Source organism: Schistocerca serialis, chromosome 8 (genome assembly GCF_023864345.2).
Source record: "Schistocerca serialis cubense isolate TAMUIC-IGC-003099 chromosome 8, iqSchSeri2.2, whole genome shotgun sequence".
Lineage (NCBI taxonomy): Eukaryota > Metazoa > Arthropoda > Insecta > Orthoptera > Acrididae > Schistocerca > Schistocerca serialis.
Genome location: NC_064645.1, coordinates 250,427,102 through 250,440,947, shown reverse-complemented (window position 1 = coordinate 250,440,947; position 13,846 = coordinate 250,427,102). Strand labels below are relative to the sequence as shown.

General features: G+C 45.0%; 1 pseudogene; it reads left to right on the top strand.

Moving 5' to 3' along the window:
• Nucleotides 1–863: 863 nt before the first annotated feature.
• On the top strand, nt 864–981 carry LOC126417767 (5S ribosomal RNA; annotated as a pseudogene).
• Nucleotides 982–13,846: the final 12,865 nt, after the last annotated feature.

The window sequence follows — 13,846 nt, the reverse complement described above, 5'->3', positions numbered from 1 at the left end:
GTCATTTGCTGTCTCAGGCAGAATTACAATGTAATCGGCACACTTCAAATTCTTTATGTCTTCTTCCTGGAATGAAATTCCTACTGGAAATTTGTCTTTTGTTTCCTTTACTGTTTGCTCAGTATACAGATTGAATAACATCGTGGATAGGATACAACCCTCACTCCCATCTCAACCACTGCTCCCCTTTCGTTTGTCTCTGCACTTATAATATCAGGTTTCTGTACAAATTGTAAACAGCCTTTCGATCCCTGTATTTTACCTCTGCCACCTTCCGAATTTGAAAGAGAGTATTCCAGTCAACAATGTCAAAAGCTTTCCCTATGTCTACAAATGCTATAAATGTAGGTTTGCCTTTCCTTGACCTGTCTGCTATGAGAAGTCGTAACCATATTTCTCCTGAATCCAAACTGATCTTCCCCAAGATCGGCTTCTACTAGATTTTCCATTCTTTTGCAAAGGATTCAAGTTAGTACTTTGCCCAGTGATTTATTAAATTGATAGTTCTATAATTTTCACACCTATCAGCACCTCATTTCTTCGGAATGGGAATTGTTATATTCTTTTGAAGCCTGTGGGTATTTCGCCTGTCTCATACAGCTTGCTCACCAGATGGAAGAGTTTTGTCAAGGTTTGCTCTCACAAGTCTATCAGTAGCTCCACTCCTAGGGCATTGTTTCGACTGAAGTCAAATTCTTCACGCAGTATCATATCTCCCTTCTCATTTTGATCTACGTCCTCTTAACCATAACAGTGAGCTGAAGTACATCGCCCTTGTATAGACTCTCTATATACTCGTTCCATCTTTCTGCTATCCCTTCTTTGCTTAGCACTAGTTTTACATTTCAGCTCTTGATGTTCATGGCAACGGCCTTGCCGCAGTGGAAACACTGGTTCCCGTCAGGTCACAGAAGTTAAGCGCTGTCGGGAGTGGACAGCACTTGGATGGGTGACCACCCGGGCCGCCATGCGCTGTTGCCATTTGTCTGGGTGTACTCAGCCTCGTGATGCCAATTGAGGAGCTGCTCGACCGAATAGTAGCGGCTCCGGTCAAAGAAAACCGTCATAACGACCGGGAGAGCGGTGTGCTGACCACACGCCCCCCTATCCGCATTCTCATCTGAGGATGATACGACGGTCGGATGGTCCCGATGGGCCTATTGTGGCCTGAAGACGGAGTGCTTTTTCTTGATATTCATATTCATGTTTCTCTTTTCTCCAAAGGTCTCATTAATTTTCCTGTGCACAGCATCTGTCTTATCCCTAGTGATATACGCTTGTACATCCTTACATTTGTTCTGTAGCCCTTAATGCTTAGCCATTTTGCAATTCCTGTCGATATTTAGATGTTTGTTTTCCCTTTAACCAACTTCATTTATTGAATTTACATATTTTCTCTTTTAAAAGATTAAATTCAATATTTCTTGTGTTTCCCGAGGATTTCTGCAAGCCCTCGTGTTTTTACGTGTTTGATCCTCTGCTGTCTTCACTATTTGATCTCTCAAAGCTACCAATTCTTCTTCTACTGTATTCCTTTCCCCTATTCTTGTCAATCGTTCCCTAATGTCCCTCTGAAACCCTCTTGTCTCTCGTTCTTCAGTTTCTCCAGGTGCCATCTCCTTAGCATCCTGCCTTTTTGCAGCTTCTTCAGTTTTAATCTGCAGTTCATAACCAGTAAATTGTGGTCAGAATCCACATCTGCCCGTGGAAATCTCTTACAATTTAAAACATGTCTCCGAAATATACGTCTTACCTCTATATAATCAATCAGGAACCTTCGGGTGTCTCCAGGTCACTTCCACGTAAACTTCCGTCTTTGATGATTGTTAGCTGTAATTAAATTATGCTCTGCGCAAAATTCTACCAGGTTACTTCCCCTTTCATTCCTTTCCCCTGTCCATATTCATCTACTACTTTTTTTTTCTTCCTTTTCCAACTATCAAATTCCAGTCCTCCAAGACTATTAAATTTTCGTCTGCCTTAACTATCTGAATAATTCTTTTATCTCATCATATATTTCCTTAATCTCCTCCTCACCTGCGGAGGTAGTTGACATTTAAACTTGTACTACTGTGGAGGGTGTGGGCTACTTGTCTATCTTGGCTACAATAATGCGCTCACTATGCTTTTCATAGTGGTTCATCCGCGTTCCTCCTTTTGTTATTCTTTATTGTACCTTAGTGCATTATTCTATTTGGTTTTGTATTTATAACACTGTGTTCATCTGAGGAGAAGTCCTGTTCCGCATGCTACCTGATATACCATGCTCCGATCCGCACAACACTAGTTTGGTTTCTAGTGATAAGGACGACCTCTGAGTAGTCCGAAATTCGAATGGGAGACTATTTTACCTCCAGAATATTTTACCCATGAGGATTCTATCATCATTTAACCGTACAGTAGAGCTTCATGCCCCCGCGAAAAATTACGGCTGCAGTTTTCCTCTGTTTCCAGTCGTTCCCACTACCAGCACAGCAAGACCGTTTTGGTTAGTGTTACAAGGCCAGATAAGTCAATCATCTATATTGTTGCCCCTGCAACTACTGAAAAGGTTCCTGCCCCTCTTCAGCAACCACACGTTTTTCTGGCTCTCAACGGAAACCCCTCCGGTGCATTTGCACCTACGGCGCGGCTATCTGTATCGGTGAGGCACGTAGGCCCCCCAACCAACCACCAACGGCAAGGTCCATGGTTTATTGACGGGATGGGTGGGGGTGGGGGCGGAGGGTAGGAATTTAAGTAGCATTCTTTAGCTGTTCACCTGGCGCAGTGCGTAGTTCAGACTATGTAAAGCAGATGTAGTTAATCGAGTACCATAGGCACATTAAACATCACTGACCCTGCCTTTCCTCCCAACAGCAACAATACTTCATTAGTAACGAAATGTTTTACTATCAACATGTCCCTTCTTCTTCACAGTGGTTTCTATATATTTCTCTCTTCGCCGATTTCGAAGACAGCCTCTTCGTTTCCTGTCAGCCTACCTCATCTTCTATAGGACCACATCTCAAACGCTTCGATTCTATTCTTACCAGTTTTATCACAGTCCATGATTCACTGTCGTTAAATACTGTACAAACTCCAAACGTATATTCATAGAAATACGCTCCTCAGACTAAGGTCTATTTTTGATAGCAGTAAAAATCTTTCGCCAGGAAAGTCCTATTTTTCTCTGCTTGTCTATTTTTATGTCCTTACCTTGTTCGTCGTGTGTTATTGCTACTGAACCCTTTATTTATTTGTGTCATTCAATCATACTATTTTTAATTCTTGCACCTCATTCCTTATCTCCTATTCTAATTGTTCCCTTTTAGCCCACTTACATATAGGTTTTACCTATTTACCTAAGAATACCGACATCTCCCACGAGTTTCATTGTATAATGTTTTTTCCCTAGTTCAACAAATCCTATGAACATGTCTTGTTTCCTTTAACGCCATTTTCATTGTCAAAACTGCCCTTCTGGTGAGTGTGCCTTTACTAAAACCCTACCGATAATCATATGACGGATTCTCAATTTTTTTTCTGTCTTCTGATATTATATTTGTCAGAAACTTGGATGTGTGAGCTGTTAAGCTGCTTCTCCGATTATCCTCTCACTTATGCGGGACACTGTGGTTGATATATTTGCAAAACTATGATGTTACGGTTCCACATTAGTAGATTCTACAATCCAACTTAAACAATCGTTTGGTGCCCACTTCCACGAATAACTTTAGAAATTCAGAAGGTAGGTTATCTCCGCTTTCCGCCTTCTCCAAGCAGTATTATTAATAGACACCGACTTGTAGACCACGAAATCGACCTCGACATTTACCCTTGTTTACAGATTTAATCTACTCCGTTCAGTGTATGGCCATTAACAGTGTTGTAACATTAGCATGTCCTCACTTCTGCAAAAGTGTTATCGGAGATACCATTGGTTGCGGAACTATGTTTATTATGATAATTTGCTTGTTTCTTCAATTCACGCCTTTCTTTTATACCTGTGTAGAATTGCTAGGGATACGTGGCACCGTCGAGAAACTAAAAGACAACTCCTCTTTAGACCTGATATGCGTTTCACCACCTGCCGATGGGCCCAGCCATCGTTTCCAGAACGAAGCGCCAGTTTCTTCCGGGAAGCTCCTATTCCAGTGTCACGCATCGGAATGACGTGGCTGGCTGCAGCGCGGCCTTCTAAATTATTCGCTGTATTATTACGAAACTTTGCGGGCCGCGCGTCCCGAAAGTCTGCCAGCATTTAACAGTATACATAATTCAACGGCAGGATACCCGTCACTCCAGCCTGCGCGACGGCGGCTTAACGCAAAGGAGTCCGCGGCGCGGGCGCGCCGCCGGCTGTGGCGCTCTGTAGCGGCCTGTAGCAGGGTGGCGCGGCGAAACAGGGACAGCGCTGAGTCGGGAAGTTACAACTTTATGAGCGCCGCTAAACGGCTGATGTTGGCGAAATAACTTCACAGCCTAACGCTACTCATGTTACCAGGATTTTCTAACCTTACTAGGTACGAGAGCCATTGTAAAAGCAGAGAACGTTATTTTCTAGACATATTTATTCAGGACTAGCTGCGACCAGCGCTGTTACTCACGATTCGACAGTAATTTATAAAGACAATTATTAATACAAAATTGTTAAGGCTTTCGTGGCCACTTGTTGACAAACTGCCTATTGGCTTCGGTCTCGAGTTCTTCGGCCAACGTTCATCTAGTGATTTTACTGACATTTCGCCAGAACGAGTGGCTGGCACTGTCAAAGCTTCACCCTCCATTGGCGGTGGTGAACTGTAGCCGAGCTCGCGGCCGCAGACAATATGTACCTGGCGCGCCAACGTCCGTGGGGTTCTCCGCGTTCGGTGTAGTACGGGAAGCGATGATCCGTTTACCTTAAGGCTTTCCTCTTTCGTGTTGAAACTGTTCTCGTGTTTTTGTATTTCTAAAGCTTCTCTGAACAAGCGCGTGTGGTATTGCTTCTCTACAGCCAGAACTTCCGTGTCGGCGAATTTTATTACGTCGTCGGTCTCACTCAGTGCGTTCTCTACCACGGCCAATTTCTCCACCTGCCCCAACCTGCAATGTCTCTTATGTTCTTTGATGCTGATGTTGATTGATCGTCCAGTCATTCCGACATAAACTTTTCCGCATGTGCATGGTATACGGTGTATTCCCGACATTGCAAGTGGGACCCTTTTCTCCTTTCCTCTTCGGTCAGTTGTCGTTCAGTGAGGTTGACCACTGTGTGTGGCATGCCGGGATTTGCCTTGTCGGTCTGCTTCCAGCATCTTTCAAACTTTTTCTTCTGTCGCTTGGTGCAGCGCTCGAGTTCGTTCTGCATGCTCCTGTGAGTGATGCTGTCGATCTTGTCCCAGTCGTCTCGGTGCATTCTGCTACTTAGTTGATAAAAAATGTCCAAAAGTTCCTGAGCCGTTCTTGCCAGGTTTCTCCGTGTGGTATGAATTCGCTCACGAAGAAACGTCAGTAAAATCATTAGATGAACTTCGGCCGAAGAAACCGAGACAGAAGCCAATAGGCAGTATGTCAACAAGTGGCCACGAAATCCTTAACAATTTTGTATTTCGCCTGTGCGGGGTGGAGATTTGCAGATTGTACCGACACCTTGACCAACAACGGAAGAAGAAAGCGCAATTGATGTCCTCTCTCACCTTTTTGTCACGGTGCGAGATGAAGGTGCTACACCGAACTTCTTGAAATGTAAGCGCCTATTCACCACCGCCCAAGCACATCGTATCTACGACAGAGTGGAACGAGCTTTCCTCTGTGAGCGAATTCATACAACACGGAGAGACCTGTCAAGAACAGATCAGGAACTTCTGGACATTTTCTACCAACTATGTAGTAGAATTCAACGGGACGACTGGGACAACATCGACAGCATCACACACAGGAGCATGCAGAACGAACTCGAGCGCTGCACCGAGCGACAAAAGAAAAACTTTGAAAGATGCCGGAAGCAGACCGACAAGGCGATTTCCGACATGTCACACACAGTGGTCAACCTCACTGAACGACGACTGAAGAGGAAGTGTCTGTTGTTCAAAAAGGAGGGAATTTCGCTATCACCCCGAGGACGATACCTATGGAGGACAGCATTGCCAACACCGAAGCGGCCATTAGGACTCTGCCTTGTGAAAGGGCAGAGGAAATACGCACTGAAACAGCCAGGACACTGTGCCGAGCAAAACCACCAGCTTGCAACCTGAAGAAAGAAGAGGTACAAGCCACCAAGGATCTCAACGCCGACAAGAGTATATTGGTACTGCCTGCCATAAGGGGAATGCGACCGACGTAATGAAGACCTAAGATTATGAGCAAAAGATCCGAGACCGAAAACTAAGCGCAGATCCGACGCAGCGTATCACACTGAATACGAATCGATTAATCAAGGCGTCTTCTCTGCCGGCGGACGTACAGAGAAACATGCGCAACACCTCATCTGTATGGATTACCCAAGATCAATAAGAACAACGTTCCTCTGAGACCGATTGTTAGCGCTCCTCGCTCACCGACGTATAAACTGGCAAAACACTTGGCCTCTCTGCTCCAGCCACACGTGGGGAAAACCGATACATACATTAAGGACTCAGGACATTTCACTGAGAAGCTGAAAAAGCTGAAATTTGCACCAAACAACATCCTGGTCAGCTTTTATGTTGTTTCCTTGTTTACGAAAGTGCCACCCAGTGACGCTCTGGATTACATCAGTTCCATTTTCCCGTAAGACATCACAAATCTCTTCCATGCATGTCTCACCAAGAGTTATTTCACGTGGAATGGTGATTTCTACGAACAGCTGGAAGGCGTCACCATGGCTAGTCCTCTTAGTCCAGTGGTGGCCAACTTCGTCATGGAACAATTCGAAGCACAGGCACTGGACTTGGCGAATTGCAAGCCTACGGTGTGGTACAGGTACGTCTACGATAGTTTCGTTGTGGGGAGCCACGGTGAAGAACAGCTCGGTGACATCCTAACACACTTGAACAGCCTCCATGACAACATGAAATTTACCATGGAAGTAGAAAAGGACAAAAAACTGCCATTTCTAGATGTTCTGGTCACAGGAGGCACAGCGTGTATCGAAAACCGACACACACGGACCGATACCTACACAAACTATCAAACCACCACCCGAGCCAGAAAAGAGGTATGATTAGTACGCTCGTAATGCGAGCAGGACGTATATGTAGCCGCGGCACCTCAAACGCGAAATGCAACACCTGGAAAGTGTTCTGAGAAGCAATGGGTACTCCACAAATTATATTAGAAGTGTAACAGAGTAAAACATTAGGCGAAGTAAGGAATCAGAAAAAGAAATGTCGGGTACGGCCTTTCCGCCATACATTCCTAGAGTGACGGACAGAATCGGGCGTATACTGCGCAAACATTGCGTAAAGACGATTTTCAAACCGACAACGCAGATCAAAGAGTGTCTTAGATCGGCAAAGGAGAAAAGGGACCCACTTGCAATGGCGGGAATATACCGTATACCATGCACATGCGGGAAAGTTTACGTCGGAATGACTGGATGATTAGTCAACACCAGGATCAAAGAACATAAGAGACATTTCAGGTTGGGGCAGGTGGAGAAATCGACCGTGGCAGAGCACGCACTGAGTGAGACCGACCACGTAATAAAATTCGCCGACACGGAAGTTCTGGCTGTAGAGAAGCACTGCCACACGCGGTGGTTCAGAGAAGCTGTAGAAATACAAAAACACGCGAACAGTTTCAACGAGAAAGAGGAAAGCCTTAAGGTAAACGGATCTTGGTTTATTGTACTGCAGCGAACGACCGTCGCAGGTATCAGGAGGGGAACTGCACCGGAAATGACCGGGGAGAAGTCCTCGGATGTTGGCGCTCCAGGTCATATAGTCTGCGGCCGCGAGCTCGGCCTCAGTTCACCACCGGCAATGGAGGGTGGAGCTTTGACAGTGCCAGCCACTCGTGCTGGTGAAACGTCAGTAAAGTCATTAGATTGTTGTCGGCCGAAGAACCTGAGACAGAAGCCAATAGGCAGTTGGTAAAATTATTAATGCCAAGGACTTATTTTGTTTGGAACTCACTCGTTTACTTAATGAGAAACATTTTCACGCGTCCGAGCACCGAATTACAGAAGTGTCAGAAAATGGAATTAATAAATTCACGACTGTTTGCGACATGGTTAGTACAGGAAAAGTGATAATTGTCTCGGTGTATATGGAAAGCCAGACATCTTCTGCATTACGTCTCTATGAACAGAGTTCCTCGAATTGTTGTTTCCTGCGTGTATGTGGAGGTACCTGAATACCCAGCATTCCCCAGGGCTGCACTTATTCCAGTGCTATGTCAGTTCTCATGTCTTCAGTCTTCCTTTCTCTGTTCATCTCCTGATTTACACTTCTCTGTCCATCTCCATACCCCTTCTCTTTGTAAACAGCTCCACCCTCCCCTTCTCCTTTCCCCTTTTCCTGTCCAACGCTCTCTTCCCTTTCCATCTTCTCCTGCCTCCCTTGCTGTCCACCTTCTTCATCCCGGCTCCCCGTCCATCTCGTCCTGCTTCCTTTCTCTGCCCACCTCGTCCTCTCCTCTCGTTTTCCATCTCCTCCTAAACCTTTATTTCCTCCTCCTCCTCTGTCTGATCATCCTCCACCACCCTGTTCCTGTCCATGTCCTCCTCTCCTTATCTTAGTCCATTTCCTCCATCTCCTTCTTTCTCTGCATTATAACCCCCGCTCCAATCGAAGGCTGGTGATTCTTATCCCCACAGTATTTCTTTCAATATAGTAACTAGTACGTCTACCAAATATTGTTAAAATGGATCCAGGGACTGAGATGAGCTTTCTACACGTGGCTTTGACCGCGTTCGTTTGACAGATATTTAACTTGTTTCACACATATTTTTAGGCATATTCCACATGTATCTCTAGAGAATTTTGCTCTGTAGTTTTCGTTTCATGGAGCTCAGTGTTTATGACGTCTTCCAAACTACGAGTCGTACAATGATACAATTTTGCAGGCACATTCAGTGGATGGTCTCTATGTGCATACTGTCTGCGAAGTGCGTTGTGAACATTGTTAATAGTAAAGAAGTAATAAATTAAAACGTCATACTTCATTCGGCAGTTTTACTGTATGAAAAGCGAGAATGTGTTAAGCAACAAATTTCTTTCAATTCATTAGTTTTCGTGGGTTGTCAACGAGAAAAGCTTTTGCAAATGTTTTGAATTACATGTAAAGTTTGTTTGAAGTCACTAAGTGTAATCAGTTTCAAATACTCGATGAATAAATTATGGATATTCACGCGTTGTGGGCTACACTTCTTTTTCACACCCAGGCTAGTTCCTTTGATAAATATATATACATAAGGTAGCCTATGCGTTAATTCAAGGTATAGGCTATCGCCATTCCTAACTTCATCCAAATCCACCCAGTCGTTTCAGCGTGAAGAACTAAACACCCACGCAAACTTCCACATTTGCAATATATATAAGATAATGAAATCAATCTCACTTTACAATGTATTGTTATGCTTTTGCGTCACTTCGCGACATATAGTCGTTGACAAGAGCAGTATGATATTTTTTTCTCAATGCTATGGCAACCCCCTGTGCGCCGATGCCGAGAAGACAGCCTGGAGCGGCTTCGAGTGGAGTCGTTTGTGAGTCTGCTGACAAGAAGGACCTGAGGTGGTAGTAAAACGACTGCGGAAATTGACAGTGTGAGCTCCTAGTGTTATTGTGCTGAGACGAAGTGCAGTGGCGTGAATGTTTACGACGATTGTTACTCTGTCCTGGTATTTGGATCAGGGACGGGTGCTGTGGATGTTCGAGTCTAAGTTTCTCAACGAAACCTGGCGCAACTAATGGAGCACACTAGAATTTCCAGGAGAGATTGTACAACGATCTTGTAAATGACTGAAGAGATTTCATAAATTTTCTGTAGCTATATTACACTGACGAGTCAAAGAAACTGTTACACCGGCCTAATACAGTGTAGGGCCCCCGCGAGCACGCAGGAGCGCTGGAACACGACGTGGTATAGACTTGACTAATGCCTGAAGTAGTGCTGGAGGGAATTGACATCATGAATCTTGAAGGGGTATCCATAATTCCGAGAGGGTGGACATCTCTTCTGAACAGCACGTTGCAATGTATCCCAGATATGTTCATGTGTGGGGAGTTTGGCGGCTAGCGGAAGTGTTTAAACTGAGAAGAGTGTTCCTGCAGCAATTCTTGACGTGTGGGGTGTTGCGTTGTTCTCCGGAGTTGCCCAAGTCCGTAGGAATGCACAATGGATATGAGTCGATGCAGGTGATCAGATATGATGCTTACGTACGTGTCACCTGTCAGAGTCGTATTTAGATATAACAGGCCTCCTATATCACTCCAACTGCACACGCACCACCCCATTACTGAGCCTCCACCAGCTTGAACAGTCCCCTGCTTACATGCAGGGTCCATAGATTCAAGAGGGTATCTCCACACCCGTACTTTTCCATCCACTCGATACAATTTGAAACGAGACTCGTCCGGGGAGACAAGGTGCTTCCCGTCATCAACAGTCCAACGCTGATGTCGAGAGGTCTAGGGGAGGCGTAGAGCTTTGTATCAAGGATACACGGGTGGGCCATCGTCTCCAAAAGCCCATACCGATAGTGTTTAGTTGAATGGTTAACACGCTGACATTTGCTGATGGCCCAGCACCGAAATCTGCAGCAATTCGTGGAAGTGTTGCACTTCTGTCACGTTAAACGATTCGCTTCAGTCGTCGTTGGTTCCATTCTTGCAGGATCTTTTTCCGGCCTCAGCTATATCGGAGATTTGATGTTTTACCGGATTCCTGATGTTCACGGTACACTCGTGAAATTTTCGTACGGGAAAATCACCAATTCATCGTTACCTCGGAGGTGCTGTGTCCCATCGCTCGTGCGCCGACTATATCACCACGTTCAAATTCACTTAAATCTTGATAACTTGCCATTGTAGCTGCAGTAACCCGTCTAACAACTGCGCCAGACGTTGTCTTATATAGGCGTTGCCGGCTGTAGCTCCGTATTCTGCCTGTTTATGTATCTCTGTATTTGAATAAGCATGCCTCTACCAGAACTTTAACTGTGAGATTGAACAGCTGTAGCTTTAAACTGCGCTTACCATCGCCGAAAGGAGTTGGCAGGTGTTGGATCTTTCTTGAACGTCTTTCTGAAGCGTCGTCGCACTGTTACGGCAGACTAATGCGAATGCATTTCGAGCACAACATACGCTTTCTCGGCGCCTGTCGCTATCTTGCCTACCTACTCACTGCTGCGCTTTCGTAACAAAAATCTGACGAGTGGGTGCAACAGTACAAAATTTTTTGAGTTTTCCCACATGTAGAGTTTTGTGTCAATATGTCAATTAAATTAGCTACAGTGAATTTATTAAATCGTTTCAGTCATTTATAGTAACTGGATAGATGCACACCGCTCATCGAAGTACAGAATGCCACCAGTACGTTCTCACTGCTATCTACGCTGGACTCCTTAGCTGCAGACTTTTTTTCATCCGGATCACAGCATAGCTTGTGGGCTTTTCTATTGTGTTCTGAGGGTTAATTTCTAGGCTCTTACTGTTCTCGCTTGGGCAGAAGAACTACAGAGTGATCACAGAGTCCCATTACCCCCAGTTACATGCCCACATATCCAATCGAAGGTTGTATTGTACTCATATGAGATCATGGCATCTACACCACTGTTTTCATAACAGAGTACGATTCTGCTCCGTCGATACTATGAAGTCTCCTCAACATTGCTGGCGTGATGACAGTGAAAATGCACGTCCAACCGCCGTCTAAGGACGTCAACTGTTTCGTAGCGTGTAGATGGATACTTCTGTATAATAAACCCCCATAACGCGTTGTCGCAAGATAACAAACCAACACTTCACGGTGTCCGCTCTAAAATCCATTTTATGAGGAAATATCTCACTGAGACACTCTCTAACGGTAATTGTGTAAGGGCTGGTGCTCCATCCTGCTGGAACCATACACGGCCGAACAGCCCCCATCTTGCAGATGTGGAATAAACCATTCACATAACATGGTGAGATGTGCAATGTGATTTACGCCACCGTCATAGAAGTATGGACCTACCAAGCTGGTTGCAGACATTTAAGCGCAGATCATGACATGTGATGGGTTTTGTTTAAGTTCTTTACACTTTTAAATTTTTTTTTCTTTTTAGTTCCACAAATAAATGCTGTCGCTTTTTCATTGCGATGTACTTGTTGTGGACTGGCAAGACAGCCAATCACTATGACAGGTAGCCGACAGGCACGCGTTTAAGCCCACGCAGGATGGCGTGAGGTCTGGAACAGGACAAGGTCTTTATAGTAGCAAAAATAGTACGTAGCTTCTGGAATACTTAACTTTAATCCATAATTGGTGAACATCGGTCTGACGGTACATGCATCATAAGATAAATAGCAATTGATAATGGCGCCTTGCTAGGTCGTAGCAAATGACGTAGCTGAAGGCTATGCTAACTATCATCTCGGCAAATGAGAGCGTAATTTGTCAGTGAACCATCGCTAGCAAAGTCGGCTGTACAACTGGGGCGAGTGCTAGGAAGTCTCTCTAGACCTGCCGTGTGCGGCGCTCGGTCTGCAATCACTGATAGTGGCGACACGCGGGTCCGACGTATACTACCGGACCGCGGCCGATTTAAAGGCTACCACCTAGGAAGTGTGGTGTCTGGCGGTGACACCACAGTATTGCACACGCATTCGAGAAGAACACTTTCCCTTTGGACGAAGAGTTGCGAAGACATCGAGCATTCACCCACAACCCTGTTGATGTTTTCGCGTGTGCTAGCCGGTATGGCCCAGCGGTTCTAGGCGCTACAGTCTGGAACCGCGCGACCGCTACGATCGCAGGCTCGAATCCTGCATCGGGCATGGATATGTGTGATGTCCTTAGGTTAGTTAGGTTAGTTAGGTTTAAGTAGTTCCATGTTCTAGGGGACTGATGACCTGAGATGTCAAATCCCAAATTGTTCAGCGCCATTCGAACCATTTGTTACAAGGAGATAGCGGCGTATCATAACAGTTACATATCATGACAAACGAGACTTTGCAGAAAGAAAATTTCGAAAATTGTTAAAAATTCCTGACACATTACTGTAATAAGTGTAACTGCAAAATATGTTAAAGTCCTTCTGTGAATATAGACACAAAGATTTCATTTCGCCTACAAATCCTCAATAGCTGTCTACATATGCCATCAGTATTGGTGATAGCAACGGAAACCGCTTGCAGCATCTGTCTTGAGGCAATAGAGACCGGTGAGCATGTGGTAATGTGCTAGAGCACAATGTAAGTATCACGCTACAGCTATGTCATTTCTCTTCGAATACAAGCTGGCACTCCCATCAAAATTTCTATGAATGCATGCTGGTATGCAAATAAAACGCATGAAAACATGTTTTGTAGTGGTCTCTGTGTGATAACTAGCAACTAGTGTCGAGAGCTGGAATGACAGCCAGACTGCTATGAAGAACTCAGAGAAGGGACGTAGCTGTCTGATTTCAACGGCACATGCTCTGATATAATGTCATCCCTGCCAGCAGCGATGGTGTTACGTTGCTCACAGCACCAGGTCGGTATTTGTGCTCGAGCGCTGTGTGTTAAGTGTTGTGGCGTAACAAGCTAGTTACGCCACACTGAGAAGGAGCCGAAAGGCACGCGTACACACACACCGACAGGCGTCAAGTCTGGAACAAGATACGTTATGACTGCTATAAAGAAAATACGTAGCTTTGGAATATACTTAACTTTATTCTTTGTTGGTTTACAACGTTCTTCTTGAGACATTTATACGA